Source organism: Aegilops tauschii, chromosome 7 (genome assembly GCF_002575655.3).
Source record: "Aegilops tauschii subsp. strangulata cultivar AL8/78 chromosome 7, Aet v6.0, whole genome shotgun sequence".
In the NCBI taxonomy this organism is placed as follows: Eukaryota; Viridiplantae; Streptophyta; class Magnoliopsida; order Poales; family Poaceae; genus Aegilops; species Aegilops tauschii.
The window spans coordinates 64056789-64079911 of NC_053041.3; positions in this window are offsets into that span (position 1 = coordinate 64056789).

The following is a 23123-nucleotide window of genomic DNA, read 5'->3' on the forward strand; positions in this document are numbered from 1 at the left end:
GTATCTATAATTTCGATTCATCCATGCTGTTATTTTATCATTCTTGGATGTTTTACAATCATTTTATAGCAACTTTATATCATTTTTTGGGACTAACCTATTGACATAGTGCCAAGTGTCAGTTGATGTTTTCTACTTGTTTTTTACATCGCAGAAAATCAATATCAAACGGAGTCCAAATGCAGCAAAAAAATTTGGAGAATTTTTATGGACCAGGACACCCAGGATGGGCCAGAGCAGCACTTGGGGGTGCCCCGAGGGGGCACAACCCACCTAGGTGGGTTGTGCCCACCTCGGTGGCCTCCCACACCCCCTCTTCGCCCTATAAATTCACAAATATTCCAAAACCCTTCGGGGTAGCCCTAGATCAGAAGTTCTGCCGCCGCAAGGATCTGTAGCCACCGAAAACCAATCTGGACCCCGTTCTGGCACCCTGCCGGAGGGGGGAATCATCTCCGATGGCCATCTTCATCATCCCGACGGCCACCATGATGAGGAGGGAGTAGTCCACCCTCGGGGCGGAGGGTTTGTACCAGTAGCTATGTGTTTAATCTCTCTCTCGTGTTCTTCAGATGTCACGATCTTGATGTATCGCGGGCTTTGTTAATATAGTCGGATCATATGGTGTTTTCCCCTCTCTATCTTGTGATGAATTGAGTTTTTCCCTTTGAGGTTTCGTTGTTATCAAATTGGATACTTTTATGGATTTGAGAGCACTTGATATATGTCTTGCATATGAATACTCGTGGTGACAATGGGGTATCATATTGATTCACTTGATATATGTGGCACTCAACTCGCGGATTCCCGAGGTGACATTGGGGTAATCTAAGCATGGGGTTGATGCACGTTCTTGTCTTTGTTTCTCCGGTAGAAATCTTGGGGCACTCTTTGAGGTTCTTTATGTTGGATTGAGTATTATGAATCTGAATTTGCTTTGGTGTTATTTTAGTACGAACGCTAGGATAGATCGAATGGAAAGAATAGCTTTGTGTTATTTTAGTACGAACTCTTGAATAGATCAAACGGAAAGAATAACTTTGAGGTGGTTTCGCACCCTACAAACAATTTCTTCTTATGTTCTCCGCTAGATAAGAACTTTGGATTGATTCTTCGTTGCACGGTGAGGGATGGTTATGTGATCCAATTATATTAGCATTGTTGAGAGATTGCACTAGCGAAAGTACGGACCCTAGGCCTTGTTTCTAAGCATTGCACTACCGTTTTTGTGCCCATTTACTATTTGCTACCTTGCTATTTTTATTTATTCAGATTATAAAAATATATTTCTACCATCAATATTACACTTTTATCACCATCTCTTCGCCGAACTAGTGCACCTATACAATTTGCCATTGTATTGGGTGTGTTGGGGACACAAGAGATTTCTTGTATTTGGTTGCAGGGTTGTTCGAGAGAGACCATCTTCATCCTACACCTCCCATGGATTGATAAACCTTAGGTCATCCACTTGAGGGAAAATTGCTACTGTCCTACAAAACTCTGCGCTTGGAGGCCCAACACAAGTCTACAAGAATAAAGTTGCGTAGTAGACATCAAGCTCTTTTCTGGTGCCGTTGCCAGGGAGGTGAGTGCATGAAGGTATATCTTTAGATCTTGCAATTGAATCTTTTAGTTTCTTGTTTTATCACTAGTTTGGTTTATAAAAGAAAACTACATAAAAAATGGAATTGAGATTGCATCATATTATTGATCATCTTTATAATATCTTTCTTGAAAATGATGAATCGGAAAATTGTGCTCAATTGTTAGAAGAATAAGTCAATAAAATGTTTGGCACAAAATATTTGAATGATGAGCATGATTGCAATGTTGTTAGTATGAACTCTTTGAATATCCATGATGCTAATGATATGCAAAGCTACAAGCTTGGGGATGCTGTATTTGATGAAGATGATATTTTTACTCCCCCAAGTTTTGATGAGAACATTTATTATGATGAAAGCATGCCTCCTATTTATAATTATTATATTGATGAAAGTGGATTTGGAGAGGTCATGACTTTATTTAGTGATGAATCCACTATGTTGGAAGAGGTTTCAATTGATTATGAGAACAAAGTTGCTATCTATGATGATTATGGTGATGACATGTATGCTATATTGAATAATGATAACCATGAAACTTGTCATCATGATTTTAATTTTCAATCACATGATAGTTATTTTGTTGAGCTTGCTCCCACTACTATTGATGAGAATAAATTTTCTTATGTGCAGAGTAATAAAATTTTCTATGCTTGTGGATCATGAAAAGAATGCTTTATGTGATAGTTATATTGTTGAATTCATTCATGATTCTACTGAAAATTACTATGAGAGAGGAACATATGCTTTTACGTATTGCAATAATATCAAGTTTCCTCTCTATGTGATTAAAATCTTGAAGTTTTGCTTGTTTTGCCTTCCTATGCTAGTTGATTCTTGCTCCCATAAATTGTTTGCTCACAAAATCCCTATGCATAGAAAGTGGGTTAGGATTAAATGTGCTTGCCATGTGTTTCATGATGCTCTTGTTATGTTTCAATTCTTATCTTTTATGCGAGCATCATTGAAATCATCATGCCTAGCTAAAAGACATTAAAGAAAAGCGCTTGTTGGGAGACAACCCAACACTTTTACCTACTGTTTTTGTGTGTTCACATGATTATGCTACTGTATTAATCATGTTTTATTGCTTTTGTTTTGATAAAGTGCCAAGTAAAGCCTTTGGGATAGTGTGGATGATAGTTGACTTGAATCTGTGCAAAAAACAAAAACTTTTGATTTGAAAATTCATTGGACCGTGATTTTGATCTGAATTGTTTACAGGTGATAGCTATACAAATTCTCTACGTTGTCCTAATTTTTCAGAATTTTTGGAGTAGCAGAAGTATGGTTGGAGTACAGATTACTACAGATTGTTCTGTTTTTGACAGATTCTGTTTTCAATGCATAATTTGCTTGTTTTCTAGTTTCTATGGCTTATATTGCTCAATATAAATTGTGGAAATGATATGCTACAATAGGCATTGTTTGGAAACAATTATGAATCTTGTCTTTGACAGTACCAAAGTGAAATGGTTTGCTCTTTATCATACTAACCTATCTCACGAAGTCCCGTTAAGTTTTGTGTGATTGAAGTTTTCAAGTTTTGGGTGAGATATCAATATGAGGAGAATAAGGAGTGACAAGACCCTAAGCTTGAGGATGCCCAAGGCACCCCAAGGTAATATTCAAGGAAGATCCAAGCAACTAAGCTTGGGGATGCCCCTGAAGGCATCCCCTCTTTCATCTCCAACATTATCGGTAACCTTACTTGGGGCTATATTCTCATTCATCACATGATATGTGTTTTGCTTGGAGCGTCATTTTATTTTGCTAGGATTTTCTTGCTGTTATTTAGAATAATGTTTTGCATCTTTCTTTTCAATAAAATGTCAAGGATAGCCTTTGTCATGCTTATTTTGCAAGTCTACTTGTTGCTGTTTGAAAACAAAAAGTTTATCGGTGTTGCAAAAATTCCCCAGAAAAGTCAGAATGTGATAAAATGTTGAAACTTTTTGCAAAATAAGCTCTGATAAATTTTCTACAGCGTGTTAAATTTTCAGAATTTTTTAAGTTGAAGAAGTATGATGAATCTTGCATTCTTTACAGACTATACTATTTCGGCAGATTGCTGTTATGTTTGCATATGTTTGCTTGTTTAATGATTCTATTTGAGGATAGGAGTATTAAATATGCAGAGGCATTTAGTATGCAATGTTGAATAATAATTTGTGTGATTTGCTACAGTAGAGAATGATAAGGTTTTTGCATTGGTTTATACTAACTTATCTCACGAGTTCTTGTTGAGTTTTGTGTGGATGAAGTTTTTAAGATTTAGGGAAACCGTGATATAAAAGGAATTAAGGAGACACAAAAGCTCAAGCTTGGGCATCCCAAGATAATATTTCAAGAAGTCTCAAGCATCTAAGCTTGGGGATGCCCCGGTAGGCATCCCACCTTTCTTCATCAACAATTATCGGTTAGTATCGGTTGAGCCTAAGTATTTGCTTCTTCACATGAGTTGTGCTATCCTTGAAATGTCATTTTACTTTCATTGTTCTTGCTGTTTTAATAAAATACTTAGATATGAAAGTTTTAAATAAGAGAGAGTCCTCAAATAGCTACCCATTTACTTAACTACTCGCTTGATCTTCACTTATATCTTTTTGGAGTAGTTTGTCATTTGCTCTAGTGCTTCACTTATATATTTTTGAGCACAGTGTGCTTAAATATTTTTGTAGAAATTCTCTCTTGCTTCACTTAAATTAATTTGAGAGAAAGAAATATTATGCTCATGATCTTCACTTATATTTGTTTGAGCTGTTGGGGAACGTAGTATTTCAAAAAAAAAAATCCTACGATCATGCAAGATCTATCTAGGAGAAGCATAGCAACGAGCGGGGAGAGTGTGTCCACGTACCCTCGTAGACCGAAAGCGGAATTGTTAAGTAACGCAGTTGATGTAGTCGAACATCTTCGCGATCCAACCGATCAAGTACCGAACGCACGTAAATCTGAGAAAAGTTTGATACCTGAACCATAACTCAACCAAACTTACGTGAGCTAGCTTGACACTTGAACCTAAACTAAACCCACGATAGCTATCTTGACACCCAACCAAAACCAAACTTGTTGGGAATCTTAACCAAACTAAACTAAACCAAGCCTTCAACCATGGGTTGAAACTGTTTACATAAATGGGTCCAGAACCGTTTGATTAAATGGGTTAATCACTATATTAACAATGAACCAAAAAAGAACAAGCACACTGAACCAACTTACTGCTTCACCCAACTGGAGTTTAACAATGACATCTCAAACTGAATATACATTACAAAGGACTCATATTCAGACTTGAGCATCAAGTCAATCTCTGACGAAATGAAATTAACAAAGAAACAACACAAGTAACTAGAGCATCAGGAATCCACATCATCTAAACAAATATGGGCTATCAAACAGACAATCTATGTAACAAGCTTGGCCATAACTGGCTGCAGCAGCCGCTAGTGCTCGGCGCAGAAGTTCACATCCTTCATGAAAAAGATCATCACGCTGGCAGCGGCACAAGCACCCGAGAACATGAGATGGCCATGACCTGCAAAATAACATGGACAAATGGGACATCATTTCAACTATATATAGAGGCATGATTTTGACAAGAATTAAAATGAATAATTCTAGGCTAGAAGAAAAATATATAACACCTAATACCAGCTAAACAGTACATGGATTGCATCAAAGCTCTTCACAAGGATGTCCTAAAATGGTACAAGGGTGTCCTAAAATGGTACTGTCATCTTCCAGTACATGGGGAAAAAATCTTCGTAGATTTTTTTTATGATTTGGCACCTTTACAAAGATTATCTGCCTAGCTGATCTTCATATCAACAATCCGAGGTTGATGCTTTATCATTTTGTTCAAGTGCATCTATAAGCTCATGCACAAGTGCAATGGGTGCGAATAGTATTTGTTTTCTTCATCTCAGTGTTTGTTGGTAAGTTGCACTTGAACAACACAGGCTCAAGAAAGTCAGATTATTTCATCTTGTTTATCATATCATTGGCTGAAGCAAAGAAGATTAATTGTCACAAGCAGAGTATTCCCTGCTACCAGATAATGGCTGTGGTTTTTCTAATCAGTGTATTGTGTACATACCCACCCACAGGATTTCTTAAGCAAGTTGCAACTTGGATAATGGAATCCAAACCTAAATGGAGCCCTCGTCTGGGACAAAGGAGGATTTCTTCCGAGAAATGAGCTGATTTTTGTTCTTGCCATTACACATGACATTATTATTATTAGGTAAATAATTTGAACAGAAACAAACTCGGTTATTCCTTGCATCCATGGAATAGTTAAGCGACTTACAAACTGAATTAGTAGTACTCCCACCACAAATGCTCGTCGAATTCGCAGCCGCTCGTGGTCACCGTCGAATGTGCATGTGTTAGGCAGCAGTGGTACGCGGCAGAGTGTGCACACTACTGTAAATAAATTTGCAAACTACTGTAATGGACAGATGCAAACTGAAACTGAACCTGAACCGAACATGTACACAAATCGAAGTGGTTCTTTGTTGAGGAATAAAGACCTTGTTGCTGCTGTTGTTGTTGCCGGAGCACCTTGCCGGCTTGCCGCAGGAGGAGCAGGACCTGGTCAACAGAAAAGAAACAGGCCGGTCAGAGAGAGAGAGAGAGAGAGAGAGAGAGAGGTAGAGGGAGAGAGAGAGAGCTGCCGGCGGAGGGAAGGTGGCGCGGCGGAGACGGCCTGGCGACCTCAACCCTAGCGGACGGGGAGGGGCGGCGGCACCGATAGGAGGGCCAGCTCGGGCTAGCTCATGGTCGGGACTGCTGTGCCGAGGAGGGGCGGCGCCGGAGGGTGACGGCTGGTGGGTGGAGGGTGGGCGGTGGGCGGCGGCGCAAGGAAGGGGCGGCGAAGCGAAAGAGAAAGGGGGGTGGCGGCGCGGGGAAGAGACAGGGGGCTAGCGCGTGGGAGCCTGGGAGGCAACGAACCAATACAACGAACCGGGTTCTACCCACAGTTTGTAGCCCATAATGCATCAAACGGTTTCAGCCCATAACCAACTATACCCAAACTGGTTCCTCTCCAAACCGAAACCAAACCAAACTTAAGAAAGCCTCAGCCCAATAAGACCTAAACCAATCAAGCCCATAATAAAAACTAACCCATTTAACCCAGTTTTTCTAAAACCACTCCCAGATTTAAACGCACGGCACCTCCGCGATCTGCACACGTTCTGCTCGGTGACGTCGCTCGAACTCCAGATCCAGCTAAGGCCGAGGGAGAGTTCCGTCAGCACGACGGTGTGGTGACGGTGATGATGAAGTTATCGGCGCAGGGCTTCGCCTAAGCACTACGACGATATGACCGAGGTGTAAAACTGTGAGGGGGGCACCACACACGGCTAAAGATCAACTTGTGTGTCTATGGGGTGCCCCCTCCCCCGTATATAAAGGAGGGGAGGAGGAGGAGGGGCGCGCCCAAGGGGGGGATTCCTACTCCTAGTAGGAGTAGGTTTCCCCCTTTCCTAGTCCAAGTAGGAGAAGAAGAGAAGGAAAGGGGGGCCGCCCCCTAGCCCTAGTCCAATTCGGTTTGGGCTAGGGGGGGGCGCCACACCTTGGCCTGCCTCCTCTCTTCCACCACTAGGCCCATGAGGCCCAATAACTTCCCGGGGGGGTTCCGGTAACCCCCGGTACTCCGGAACTTATCCGAAATGACCTGAACCATTCCGGTGTCCGAATGTAGCCTTCCAATATATGAATCTTTATGTCTCGACCATTTCGAGACTCCTCGTCATGTCCGTGACCTCATCCGGGACTCGGAACAACCTTCGGTACATCAAATCACATAAACTCATAATACCAATCGTCATCGAACGTTAAGCGTGCGGACCCTACGGGTTCGAGAACTATGTAGACATGACCGAGACACATCTCCAGTCAATAACCAATAGCGGAACCTAGATGCTCATATTGGTTCCTACATATTCTACGAAGATCTTTATCGGTCAAACCGCATAACAACATACGTTGTTCCCTTTGTCATCGTTATGTTACTTGCCCGAGATTCGATCGTCGGTATCACCATACCTAGTTCAATCTCGTTACTGGCAAGTCTCTTTACTCATTCCGTAATGCATCATCCCGCAACTAACTCATTAGTCACATTGCTTGCTGATACGTCTCCGTCGTATCTACAATTTTTGATTGTTCCATGCCAATATTCTACAACTTTTACATACTTTTGGCAACTTTTTATACTATTTTTGGGACTAACATATTGATCCAGTGCCGAGTGCCAGTTCCTGTTTGTTGCATGTTTTTTGTTTCGCAGAAAATCCATATCAAACAGAGTTCAAACGGGATAAAAACTGACGGAGATTTTTTTGGAATATATGTGATTTTTGGGAAGAAGAATCAACGCGAGACGATGCCCGAGGGGGCCACGAGGCAGGGGGCGTGCCCCAGGGGGGTGGGCGCGCCCCTGACCCTCGTGGCCACTCCGTAAGGCGGTTGGTGCCCTTCTTTCGCCGCAAGAAAATATCCGGATAAAAATCGTGTTCAAATTTCAGTCCAATCGGAGTTACGGATCTCCGGGAATATAAGAAACGGTGAAAGGGCAGAATCAGGGAACGCAGAAACAGAGAGAGACAGAGAGATAGATCCAATCTCGGAGGGGCTCTCGCCCCTCCCATGCCATGGAAGCCAAGGACCAGAGGGGAAACCCTTCTCCCATCTAGGGAGAAGGTCAAGGAAGAAGAAGAAGAAGAAGAAGAAGAAGAAGAAGGGGGCTCTCTCCCCCTCTCTTCCGGTGGCGCCGGAACGCTGCCGGGGCCATCATCGTCACCGCAATCTACAACAACACCTCCGTCATCTTCACCAACATCTTCATCACCTTCCCCCATCTATCCATAGCGGTCCCCTCTCCCGCAACCCGCTGTACCCTCTACTTGAACATGGTGCTTTATGCTTCATATTATTATCCAATGATGTGTTGCCATCCTATGATGTCTGAGTAGATTTTCATTGTCCCATCGATAATTGGTGAATTGCTATGATTGGTTTAATTTGCTTGTGGTTATGTTGCTGTCCTTTGGTGCCCATCATATGAGCGCGCGCGTGGATCACACCATATGGTTAGTTGTATGTTGATAGGACTATGTATTGGAGGGCAAGAGTGACAGAAGCTTCAACCTAGCATAGAAATTGATGCATACGGGATTGAAGGGGGACCAATATACCTTAATGCCATGGTTGGGTTTTACCTTAATGAACGTTAGTAGTTGCGGATGCTTGGAATAGTTCCAATCATAAGTGCATAGAATTCCAAGTCAGGGATGACATGCTAGCAGTGGCCTCTCCCACATAAAACTTGCTATCGTTCTAGTAAAGTAGTCAATTGCTTAGGAACAATTTCGCAACTCCTACCACCACTTTTCCACACTCGCTATACTAACTTTATTGCTTCTTTACTTAAAACAGCCCCTAGTTTTTACGTGCTCTTTATATTCTTACAAACCTATCCTGTTACACCTACAAAGTACTTCTAGATTTATACTTGTCTTGGTAAAGCAAACGTCAAGCGTGCGTAGAGTTGTATCGATGGTCGATAGAACTTGAGGGAATATTTGTTCTACCTTTACCTCCTCGTTGGCTTCGACACTCTTACTTATTGAAAGAGGCTACAATTGATACCCTATACTTGTGGGTTATCACTTGCAAGGCTTATTGTGATGTGCATTACCGAGAGGGCCTAGAGATACCTCTCTGACAATCGGAGTGACAAATCCTAATCACGATCTATGTCAACTCAACAAACACCATCGGAGACACCTGTAGAGCATCTTTATAATCACCCAGTTATGTTGTGATGTTTGATAGCACACTAAGTGTTCCTCTGGTATTCGGGAGTTGCATAATCTCATAGTCAGAGGAACATTTATAAGTCATGATGAAAGTAATAGCAACAAACTAGACGATCATAGACTCATAGTGCTAAGCTAACGGATGGGTCTTGTCCATCACATCATTCTCTAATGATGTGATCCCGTTCATCAAATGACAACACATCTCTATGGCTAGGAAACATAACCATCTTTGATAAACAAGCTAGTCAAGTAGAGGCATACTAGGGACACTGTGTTTGTCTATGTATTCACACATGTACTAAGTTTCCGGTTAATACAATTCTAGCATGAATAATAATCATTTATCATGATATAAGGAAATGTAAATAACAACTTTATTATTGCCTCTAGGGCACATTTCCTTCAGTCTCCCACTTGCACTAGAGTCAATAATCTAGATTACATAGCAATGATTCTAACACCCATGGAGTCTTGGTGTTGATCATGTTTTGCTCGTGAGAGAGGCTTAGTCAACGAGTCTGCAACATTCAGATCCGTATGTATCTTGCAAATCTCTATGTCCCCTTCCGACACTTGATGACGGATGGAATTGAAGCGTCTCTTGATGTGCTTGGTCTTCTTGTGAAATCTGGATTCCTTTGCCAAGGCAATTGCACCAGTATTATCACAAAAGATTTTCATTGGACCCGATGCACTAGGTATGACACCTAGATTGGATATGAACTCCTTCATCCAGACTCCTTCATTTGCTACTTCCGAAGCAGCTATGTACTCCGCTTCACACGTAGATCCCGCCACGACGCTCTGTTTGGAACTGCACCAACTGACAGCTCCACCATTCAATATAAATACGTATCCGGTTTGAGACTTAGAGTCATCTGGATCAGTGTCAAAGTTTGCATCGACGTAACCATTTACAACGAGCTCTTTGTCACCTCCATAAATGAGAAACATATCCTTAGTCGTTTTCAGGTATTTCAGGATGTTCTTGACCGCTGTCCAGTGATCCACTCCTGGATTACTTTGGTACCTCCCTACTATACTTATAGCAAGGCACACATCAGGTCTGGTACACAGCATTACATACATGATAGAACCTATGGCTGAGGCATAGGGAATGACTTTCATTTTCTCTCTATCTTCTGCAGTGGTCGGGCATTGAGTCTCACTCAACTTCACACCTTGTAATACAGGCAAGAACCCTTTCTTTGACTGATCCATTTTGAACTTCTTCAAAATCTTATCAAGGTATGTGCTTTGTGAAAGTCCAATTAAGCGTCTTGATCTATCTCTATAGATCTTGATGCCCAATATGTAAGCAGCTTCACCGAGGTCTTTCATAGAAAAACTCTTATTCAAGTATCCTTTTATGCTATCCAGAAATTCTATATCATTTCCAATCAGCAATATGTCATCCACATATAATATTAGAAATGCTATAGAGCTCCCACTCACTTTCTTGTAAATACAGGCTTCTCCAAAAGTCTGTATAAACATATGCTTTGATCACCCTATCAAAACGTTTATTCCAACTCCGAGAGGCTTGCACCAGTCCATAAATGGATCGCTGGAGCTTGCACACTTTGTTAGCACCCTTTGGATCGACAAAACCTTCTGGTTGCATCATATACAACTCTTCTTCCAGAAATCCATTCAGGAATGCAGTTTTGACATCCATTTGCCAAATTTCATAATCATAAAATGCGGCAATTGCTAACATGATTCGGACAGACTTAAGCATCGTTACGGGTGATAAAGTCTCATCGTAGTCAACTCCTTGAACTTGTCGAAAACCTTTCGCAACAAGTCGAGCTTTGTAGACAGTAACATTACCGTCAGCGTTAGTCTTCTTCTTGAAGATCCATTTATTCTCTATGGCTTGCTGATCATCAGGCAAGTCAACCGAAGTCCACACTTTGTTCTCATACATGGATCCCATCTCAGATTTCATGGCCTCAAGCCATTTCGCGGAATCCGGGCTCATCATCGCTTCCTCATAGTTCATAGGTTCATCATGGTCAAGTAACATGACGTCCAGAACCGGATTGTCGTACCACTCTGGTGCGGATCTTACTCTGGTTGACCTATGAGGTTCGGTAGTAACTTGATCAGAAGCTTCATGATCATCATCATTAGCTTCCTCACTAATTGGTATAGGAATCACTGGAACTGATTTCTGTGATGAACTACTTTCCAATGAGGGAGCAGGTACAATTACCTCATCAAGTTCTACTTTCCTCCCACTCACTTCTTTCGAGAGAAACTCCTTTTCTAGAAAGGATCCATTCTTAGCAACGAAAATCATGCCTTCGGATCTGTGATAGAAGGTGTACCCAACAGTTTCCTTTGGGTATCCTATGAAGACACATTTCTCCGATTTGGGTTCGAGCTTATCTGGTTGAAGCTTTTTCACATAAGCATCGCAGTCCCAAACTTTAAGAAACGGCAACTTGGGTTTCTTGCCAAACCACAGTTCATATGGTGTCGTCTCAACAGATTTAGATGGTGCCCTATTTAACGTGAATGCAGCCGTCTCTAAAGCATAACCCCAAAACGATAGCGGTAAATCAGTAAGAGACATCATAGATCGCACCATATCTAATAAAGTGCGGTTATGATGTTCGGACACACCATTACGCTGTGGTGTTCTGTGTGGCGTGAGTTGCGAAACTATTCCGCATTGTTTCAAATGAAGACCAAACTTGTAAATCAAATATTCACTGATACTTCTCCAACATATATATAAATTTTTATTGTTCCATGCTGTTTTATTATCAATCTAGGATGTTTTATAATCATTTTATAGTCATTTTATATCTTTTTTGGTACTAACCTATTGACATAGTGCCAAGTGCCACTTGCTGTTTTTTCCATGTTTTTTACATCGCAGGAAATCAATATCAAACGGAGTCCAAATGCCACGAAAATCCACGATGAATTTTTATGGGCCAGAAGGAAGGCAATGGGCCCTGGTCGCACCTGGGGGGTGCCCCGAGGGGGCACAACCCACCAGGGCGCGCCAGGAGGCCCAAGCGCGCCCTGGTGGGTTGTGCCCACCTTGGGTGCCCCCAGGACCGCCTCTTTGCTCTATAAATACCCCAAAAGACTAGAACCCTGGAAGCGTCGATGAAATATTCATCCAGCCACCGCAGAGTCCAGAACCACCAGATCCAATCTAGACACCATCATGGAGGGGTTCACCACTTCCATTGGTGCCTCTCCGATGATGCGTGAGTAGTTCTTTGTAGACCTTCGGGTCCGTAGTTAGTAGCTAGATGGCTTTCTCTCTCTCGCTGAATTCTCAATACAATGGTCTCTTGGAGATCATATGATGTAACTCTTTTGCGGTGTGTTTGTTGGGATCTGATGAACTTCGAGTTTATGATCAGCTATATCTTTTTATATCCATGAAAGTTATTTGAGTTTATTTGATCTCTTATAGCCTCATATTTCTTCTCCGATATTTGGGTTTTGTTTGGCCAACTTGATCTATTTATCTTGCAATGGGAAGAGGTACCCGGTAGTGGGTTCGATCTTACGGTGCTTGATCCCAGTGACAGAAAGGGAACCGACACATATGTATTGTTGCTACTAAGGATAAAAAGACGAGATCTATATCTACCGCCATATAGATAAACGGATCTTGTCTACATCATTTCATCGTTCTTATTGCATTACTCCATTTTTCCATGAACTTAATACACTAGATGCATGCTGGATAGCGGTCGATGTGTGGAGTAATAGTAGTAGATGCAGGCAGGAGTCGGTCTACTAATCTTGGATGTGATGCCTATGTAATGATCATTGCCTAGATATCGTCATAATTATTTGAAGGTCTATCAATTGCCCAACAGTAATGTGTTTACCCACCGTTTTCTATTTTTCTCGAGAGAAGCCACTAGTGAAACCTACGGCCCCCGGGTCTTCTTTCTCTTATATCTGCCTTGCGATCTACTTTTCCTTTGCATTTTTATTCAGATCTATTAAACCAAAAAACACAAAAATACCTTGCTGTGTTTTATCTTTATTTATTTTATTTGGCGTTTGATCTATCAATCTACTATAATTTACCTCACGTCCGCTTGCCTTGAGGAGAATTTCAGCTACCATCTACTACAATCTAATACCGACGTAGTTTCAGCTACCATCAAGGAGAATTTCTGGCGCCGTTGCCGGGGAGGATCTTCAACATAACCAGGTTCCTAATCACAAATCTCATCTCCTTGCAATTTATATTATTTGCCATTTGCCTCTCGTTTTCCTTTCCCCTACTTCACAAAAAATTGCCGTTTTATTCGCCTCTCTTTTTTCGTTCGCTGTTTTCTTGCCGGATCTGTTTTTGTTTGCGTAGTCATGATTCCTCAAAGAAAATATTATGATGTTCCTTACCCAAATATTTTGCTTGAAATTGAGAAAAGTACTAAGGAATATATGACTACACAATATGAGCATAATAAGTATTTTACTGAAGAACTTAAGGAACACTCTGTTGTGTTAGATGCTATCACAAAACAACTTGATGATATTAGTAGAGAAGTTTGTAATCTCCAATCTAAGTATGCTTTTGCTGAAAGTTTGCTAGGAAAAATATCCGATGCACAAGCTACTTTAGTAAATCAAATGGCTGCTAAACCGATCTTGTTAGAAGATAAAAGTGATGAAGATCTTAAAATGATTGGTGTTTCTTCTATTGATTCCTTGTTTAGTAAACTTAAGAATGATGAAAAAGGGACTGGAGAAGAGTTAACTTTAGGTAGAAGGCGTCCCAATATTTCGGAGGGTGAAAATCTTGTTGAGAAAATTGATAAAAGTGGGTTTGGAGAGGTCAAAACTTTAGCTAGTGATGCACCCACTATTTTGGATTACAAAGACTTTAATTATGATAGTTGCTCTTTGATTGATTCTATTTCTTTGTTGCAATCCATGATAAATTCACCCCATCCTTATGAACAAAACAAAGCTTTTACTAAACATATTGTTGATGCTATGATGAAAGCTTTGGAAGAAAAATTGGAATTAGAAGTATCAATTCCTAGAAAATTGCATGATGAGTGGGAACCTACTATCAAAGTCAAGATTAAAAATTATGAGTGTTTTGCTTTGTGTGACTTGGGTGCTAGTGTTTCTACAATTCCGAAATCTTTATGTGATTTGCTTGGTCTTACCAATCTTGAAGAATGTTCCTTGAATTTGCACTTGGCAGATTCTACTATTAAAAAGCCTATGGGAAGAATTAATGATGTTCGTATTCTTGCAAATAGGAACTATGTGCCCATAGATTTTATTGTTCTTGATATTGATTGCAATCCATCTTACCCAATTATTCTTGGTAGACCGTTTTTACGCACTATCGGTGCCGTGATTGATATGAAAGAAGGCAATATTAAGTTCCAATTTCCTTTGAGGAAGGGTATGGAACACTTTCCTAGGAAAAAATCAGTCCACCTTATGAATCAATCATGAGGGCATCTTAGAGATCTCGAACCAAAGATGACAAAACTTAGATCCTTGGCTTACGCCTAGCTAAGGGCGTAAAACTATAGCGCTTGTTGGGAGGCAACCCAATGAATATAATTTATTTTTGATTTTTGCTTTCTGTTCTTGTGTGTTTACACAATTATGCTACTGGTATGATTGTGCTTTTTATGTTTTAATTAGTGTTTGTGCCAAGTAAAGCCTATAGGATCTTCTTGGGTGATAGTTATTTGATCTTGCTGAAAAAGACAGAAACTTTGCGCTCACGAAAATAATTTTCATAAATCACAGAAAAGAGCTTTTTCACTGATTCTTTTTTTCAGAAGATTAATATACAAATTACCCTGGTCTTCCTATTTTGGTTCAATTTTTGGAGTTCCAGAAGTATTCGAACAAATCAGATTACTACAGACTGTTCTGTTTTGACAGATTCTGTTTTCTTTGTGTTGTGTGCTTATTTTGATGGCTCTATGGTTTTCTTTGATGAGTTTTTGCCATAGAAAGTTGGAATACAGTAGATATAATGCAAAAACAAAATATGAATTGGTTTGATACACCACTTATAGTATTGATTTATTTTTCTTACACTAACGGATCTCACGAAGGTTTTGTTGTGTTTTGTGTGATTGAAGTTTTCAAGTTTTGAGTTATCTTACAATGGATGAAGGAAGGATGTAAGATCCTAAGCTTGGGGATGCCGCGGCATCCCAAGCTATTATCCAAGTATGAGCAACCAACTAAGCTTGGGGATGCCCCCGAGTGGCATCCCCGCTTTCTTCCAACAACTATCGGTATTTTACACGAGGCTATATTTGTATTCGTCACATGATATGTGTTTTGCTTGGAGCGTCTTTTATGATATGTGTATTTGCTTGTTTTATTTTGTGTTTTAAGTCTTCAATCCTTGCTGGACACACCTATTTGAGAGAGCTAAAATTATTTCATGACTTGTTAGAATTGCTCTCTATGCTTCACTTAAATCTTTTATGAGCTAGAACTTGCTCTAGTGCTTCACTTATATCTTTTTGAGCACGGTGTGCTTTGTTATTTTTGAAGAAATTCTCTCTTGCTTCACTTAAATTATTTTGAGAGAAAAAAATTTGTTATGCTCATGATCTTCACTTATATTTGTTTGAGCTTATGAAAAGCAACACATAAAAATTAGTCCCAAAGTGATAAATATCCAAGAAGGATAAAGTAAAAAAATGTCATGAAGATCATTGGACAAAATAAACTTGATTCTTAGTAATATTTTTGAGATATGATGATGTGATATGTGAGTTATGTTGATGAGTAATTGTGCTCTAGTAAGAATATTGGTGTTAAGGTTTGTGATTCCCTATGCATGCACGAAAGTCAGGAATCATGCAATGAAAATTATATCCTACTTGTGGTGCATTATTCGGTGTTAATTATGCTTAATGCTTGCTTATGAGATTATTCGTTTCTTGGTTGGTCGCTTCTCAATCTTTTTGCTAGCCTTCATTTTGCACTAAGTATGACCTGTACTTGTGCATCCAAAACCCTTTTAAACCAGTTCTGCCACATGAGTCCACTATATCTACCTATATGCGGTATTCTTTTGCCGTTATAAGAAAATTTGCATGTGCCATCTCTAATTTTCAAAATAAACTTCTCTTTTGTGTGTTTGTTTCGCTCGTGGAACGGTAACGGGTGGCTATATTTTCCATGCTAGATGTGTTATTCTCAAGATGAGTGTTTATTCACTTGTCATTGCACAAGAGTAAGGCAAAGGTTTTAGGGATGCCCAGTCCCGAAATGCAAAAAAATATTTACTTTGTGTTGTCAAATAATAAATTCCTTGGAAAGTGTTGGTATGGAGGGGACCCGTGGATACGGCTAGCCATGGAAAGTGAAAGAATGGTGGAAAAAGGAATAAACTTTATTTTCTGTTTGGGAACCGCCTATGGCATATCTAGCATGGAAAGTGTTCGTAGCTCTGATTCGTTTTTGTTGGTGGGATGGATACACCTCCCAAAATGTTTTTATCTCAAATTTTTCGCTTTGAGCTCTGGCACCTCTACAAATTCCTACTTCCCTCTGCGAAGGGCTTTTCTTTTACTTTGTGCAATTTTTATTTTTTGAATTTGAGTCTCCATCTTCTCTTATAAAATCACCAACTAGGAGGCAATATGATCGTGCTCAAGTATTGGGTGTAGTTAATATTCGAGTGTGTTTCATGAATGGACCAATGTTTGAGCATGATGGGCTAGGGATAACTTATTTTAGCGTTGATATTTTGAAAGACATGGTCGCTTGTTGATATGCTTGAGTATCTAAATTATTATGTCAAAACTAGACTATTGCTTTGAATCACATAAAAGTCCAAATGTCCATGCTATAAAGAAAATAATATGATATGACTTGATGAACAACACTCCACATCAAAAATTCTGTTTTTATCACTTACCTACTCGAGGACGAGTAGGAGTTAAGCTTGGGGATGCTGATACGTCTCCAACGTATCTATAATTTTTTATTGTTCCATCTTATTTTATTATCAATCTTGGATGTTTTATAATCATTTTATATCATTTTTTGGTACTAACCTATTGACATAGTGCCAAGTGTCAGTTGTTGTTTTTCCATGTTTTTTACATCGCAGGAAATCAATATCAAACGGAGTCCAAATGCCACGAAAGTCCACAATGAATTTTTATGGGCCAAAAGGAAGGCAATGGGCCCTGGTTGCACCTAGGGGTGTCCCGAGGGGGGCACAACCCACCAGGGCTCTCTAGGAGGCCCAGTCGCGCCCTGGTGGGTTGTGCCCACCTCGGGTGCCCCCCGGACCGCCTCTTTACTCTATAAATACCCGAAAAATAACAGAACCCTAGAAGCATCGATGAAATATTCATTCAGCCGCCACAGAGTCCAGAACCACCACATCAAATCTAGACACCATCACGGAGGGGTTCACCACTTCCATTGGTGCCTCTCCGATGATGCATGAGTAGTTCTTTGTAGACCTTCGGGTCCGTAGTTAGTAGCTAGATGGCTTTCTCTCTCTCGCTGAATTCTCAATACAATGGTCTCTTGGAGATCCATATGATGTAACTCTTTTGCGGTGTGTTTGTTGGGATCTGATGAACTTCGAGTTTATGATCAGTTATATCTTTTTATATCCATGAAAGTTATTTGAGTTTCTTTGATCTCTTATATGCATGATCTCTTATAGCCTCGTATTTCTTCTCCGATATTTGGGTTTTATTTGGCCAACTTGATCTATTTATCTTGCAATGGGAAGAGGTTCCCGGTAGTGGGTTCGATCTTGCGGTGCTTGATCCCAGTGACATAAAGGGAACCTACACGTATGTATCGTTGCTACTAAGGATAAAAAGATGAGATCTATATCTACCGCCATATAGATAAACGGTCTTGTCTACATCATGTCATCGTTCTTATTGCATTACTCCGTTTTCCATGAACTTAATACACTAGATGCATGCTAGATAGCGGTCAATGTGTGGAGTAATAGTAGTAGATGCAGGCAGGAGTCGGTCTACTAATCTTGGACGTGATGCCTATGTAATGATCATTGCCTGGATATCGTCATAGTTATTTGAAGTTCTATCAATTGCCCAACAGTAATTTGTTTACCCACCGTTTGCTATTTTTCTCGAGAGAAGCCACTAGTGAAACCTACAGCCCCTGGGTCTTCTTTCTCTTATATTTTCCTTGCGATCTACTTTTCCTTTGCATTTTTATTCAGATCTATTAAACCAAAACACACAAAAATACCTTGCTGCGTTTTATCTTTATTTATTTTATTTGGCGTTCGATCTATCAATCTACTACAATTTACCTCACGTCTGCTTGCCTATCTTGAGGCGCCGTACCCCGGAAGGGATTGACAACCCCTTTAACACGTCAGGTTGCGAGGTGTTGTTGTTTGTGTGCAGGTGCTGTTTACATTGTGTTGCTTGGTTCTCCTACTGGTTCGATACCTTGGTTTCATAACTGAGGGAAATACCTACCGTCGCTGTGCTACATCGTCCCTCCCTCTCCGGGGAAATAGCGATGTAGTTTCAGCTACCATCATTCACCTCCACGATCAGATCGTAGAAACTTTATTTTCTTGTTATGATGATTTTCAACTTCACTCTGAAATTCTTTGAACTTTTCAAATGTTTCAGACTTATGTTTCATCAAGTAGATATATCCATATCTGCTCAAATCATCTGTGAAGGTCAGAAAATAATGATACCCGCCGCGAGCCTCAACACTCATTTGACCGCATACATCATTATGTATAATTTCAACAAGTCTGTAGCTCGCTCCATTGTTCCGGAGAACGGAGTCTTAGTCATCTTGCCCATGAGGCATGGTTCGCAAGCATCAAGTGATTCATAATCAAGTGATTCCAAAAGCCCATCAGCATGGAGTTTCTTCATGCGCTTTACACCAATATGACCTAAACGGCAGTGCCACAAATAAGTTGTATTAAACTTATATCTTTTGGCTTCAACACTATGAATATGTGTATCACTACTATCGAGATTTAGTAAAAATAGACCACTCATCAAGGGTGCATGACCATAAAAGATATTACTCATATAAATAGAACAACCATTATTCTCTGATTTAAATGAATAACCGTCTCGCATCAAACAAGATCCAGATATAATGTTCATGCTTAACGCTGGCACCAAATAACAATTATTTAGGTCTAAAACTAATCCCGAAGTTAGATGTAGAGGTAGCGTGCCGACGGCGATCACATCGACTTTGGAAACCATTTCCCACGCGCATCGTCACCTCGTCCTTAGCCAATCTTCGCTTAATCCGTAGCCTCTATTTCGAGTTGCAAATATGAGCAACAGAACCAGTATCAAATACCCATGCACTACTGCGAGCATTAGTAAGGTACACATCAATAACATGTATATCAAATATACCTTTCACTTTGCCATCCTTCTTATCCGCCAAATACTTGGGGCAGTTCCGCTTCAAGTGACGAGTCCCTTTGCAGTAGAAGTACTCAGTCTCAGGCTTAGGTCCAGACTTGGGTTTCTTCACTTGAGCAGCAACTTGCTTGCCGTTCTTCTTGAAGTTCCCCTTCTTCCCTTTACCCTTTTTCTTGAAACTAGTGGTCTTGGTGACCATCAACACTTGATGCTCCTTCTTGATTTCTACCTCCGCAACCTTTAGCATTGTGAAGAGCTCGGGAATTGTCTTATCCATCCCTTGCATATTATAGTTCATCATGAAGCTTTTGTAGCTTGGTGGCAGTGATTGAAGAACTCTGTCAATGACACTATCAACCGAAAGATTAACTCCCAGTTGAGTCAAGTGATTATGATACCCAGACATTTTGAGTATATGTTCACTGACAGAACTATTCTCCTCCATTTTGCAGCTGTAGAACTTATTGGAGATTTCATATCTCTCAATCCGGGCATTTGCTTGAAATATTAACTTCAACTCCTGAAACATCTCATATGCTCCATGATGTTCAAAACGTCATTGAAGTCCCAGTTCTAAGCCGTAAAGCATGGCACACTGAACTATCGAGTAGTCATCAGCTTTGCTCCGCCAGGCGTTCACAACGTCCGGCGTTGCTCCTGCAGCGGATCTTGCACCTAGCGGTGCTTCCAGGACGTAATTCTTCTGTGCACGGACCCAGTCCGTGTAGTTGCTACCATCATCTTTCAACTTAGCTTTCTCTAGGAACGCATTAAAATTCAACGGAACAGTAGCACGGGCCATTTATCTACAACAACATACACATGCAAAATACTATCAGGTACTAAGTTCATGATAAATTAAAGTTCAATTAATCATATTACTTAAGAACTCCCACTTAGATGTCCCTCTAATCATCTAAGTGATCACGTGATCCATATCAACTAAACCATGTCCGATCATCACGTGAGATGGAGTAGTTTTCAATGGTGAACATCACTATGTTGATCATATCTACTATATGATTCACGCTCGACCTTTCGGTCTCAGTGTTCCGAGGCCATATCTGCATATGCTAGGCTCATCAAGTTTAACCCGAGTATTCTGCATGGGCAAAACTGGCTTGCACCCGTTGTATGTGAACGTAGAGCTTATCACACCCGATCATCACGTGGTATCTCGGCACGACGAACTATCGCAACGGTGCATACTCAGGGAGAACACTTGTACCTTGAAATTTAGTGAGAGATCATCTTATAATGCTACCGCCGTACTAAGCAAAATAAGATGGATAAAGGATAAACATCACATGCAACCAATATAAGTGATATGATATGGCCATCATCATCTTGTGCCTTTGATCTCCATCTCCAAAGCACCGTCATGATCACCATCGTCACCGGCTTGACACCTTGATCTCCATCGAAGCATCGTTGTCGTCTCGCCAACTATTGCTTCTACGACTATCGCTACCGCTTAGTGATAAAGTAAAGCAATTACATGGCGATTGCATTTCATACAATAAAGCGACAACCATATGGCTCCTGCCAGTTGCCGATAACTGTTACAAAACATGATCATCTCATACAACAAATTATATATCATCACGTCTTGACCATATCACATCACAGCAAGCCCTGCAAAAAACAAGTTAGACATCCTCTACTTTGTTGTTGCAAGTTTTACGTGGCTGCTACGGGCTTAGCAAGAACCGTTCTTACCTAAGCATCAAAACCACAATGATTTTTTGTCAAGTGTGATGTTTTAACCTTCAACAAGGATCGGGCGTAGTCACACTCGATTCAACTACTAAAGTTGGAGAAACAGACACCCACTAGCCACTTGTGTGCGAAGCACGGCGGTAGAACCAGTCTCATGAACGCGGTCATGTAATGTCGGTCTGGGCCGCTTCATCCAACAATACCGCTGAATAAAAGTATGACATGTTGGTAAGCAGTATGACTATTATCGCCCACAACTCTTTGTGTTCTACTCGTGCATATAACATCTACGCATAGACCTGGCTCGGATGCCACTGTTGGGGAACATAGTATTTCAAAAAAATTCCTACGATCACGCAAGATCTATCTAGGAGAAGCATAGCAACGAGTGGGGAGAGTGTGTCCACGTACCCTCGTAGACCGAAAGCGGAAGCGTTAAGTAACGCGGTTGGTGTAGTCGAACATCTTCGCGATCCAACCGATCAAGTACCGAACGCACGGCACCTCCGCGATCTGCACACGTTCAGCTCGGTGACATCCCTCGAACTCTAGATCCAGCTGAGGCCGAGGGAGAGTTCCGTCAGCACGACGGCGTGGTGACGGGGATGATGAAGTTACCGGCGCAGGGCTTCGCCTAAGCACTACGACGATATGACCGAGGTGTAAAAATGTGGATGGGGGCACCGCACACGGCTAAATATCAACTTGTGTGTCTATGGGGTGCCCCCTCCCCCGTATATAAAGGAGGGAAGGAGGAGGAGGGCCGGCCACAAGGGGCGCGCCCAAGGGGGGAATTCCTACTCCTAGTAGGAGTAGGTTTGCCCCTTTCCTAGTCCAAGTAGGAGAAGAAGGAAGGAGAGGAAGAAGAGAAGGAAAGGGGGGCCGGCGCCCCTAGCCTGTTGGAAATATGCCCTAGAGACAATAATAAAATGGTTATTATTGTATTTCCTTGTTCATGATAATTGTCTATTGTTCATGCTATAATTGTATTAACTGGAAACCGCAATACATGTGTGAATACATAGACCACAACATGTCCCTAGTAAGCCTCTAGTTGACTAGCTCGTTTGTAAGGGCATATTTGTCCCTAAGTTGTTTTGGTGATTGATGACAATGCTTTTGCGGACTAATCGTGTGCATTGAGTGTTTTCAGAGATTCATCCTTTTGGCACGAGACGATTCCCTCCCCTCGGAGTTTGAAGCGAAGACGGTGTAGTTCTTTCGAATTAGTTTGGTGGACTAGTTTCATAGGGATCACCGTACTATCAAGAGGGGGTCCGCTTTGGAAAGGCTAGGGCGGAATCATCACGTACACTTCCTTTGTCCCCCTCCGAGCCTTTCCTCTTCTATGATGGGCTCGTTCCCCTTTTGAGTGTGCCTTCTATGGTCCCAGTGGTAGTACCGCGGGCCAGAGCGGTAGTACCGCTTATGGCTACAAGCGGTAGTACCGCTCTAGAGCCGTAGTACCGCTGGTAGCCCTTTGCAGTAGTTCCGCTGCGGTCTCGTGCTAGTACCGCCTCGATTCGAGGGGCCTTTTTTCGTGTCGGGTTTTACGGTACTAGCCG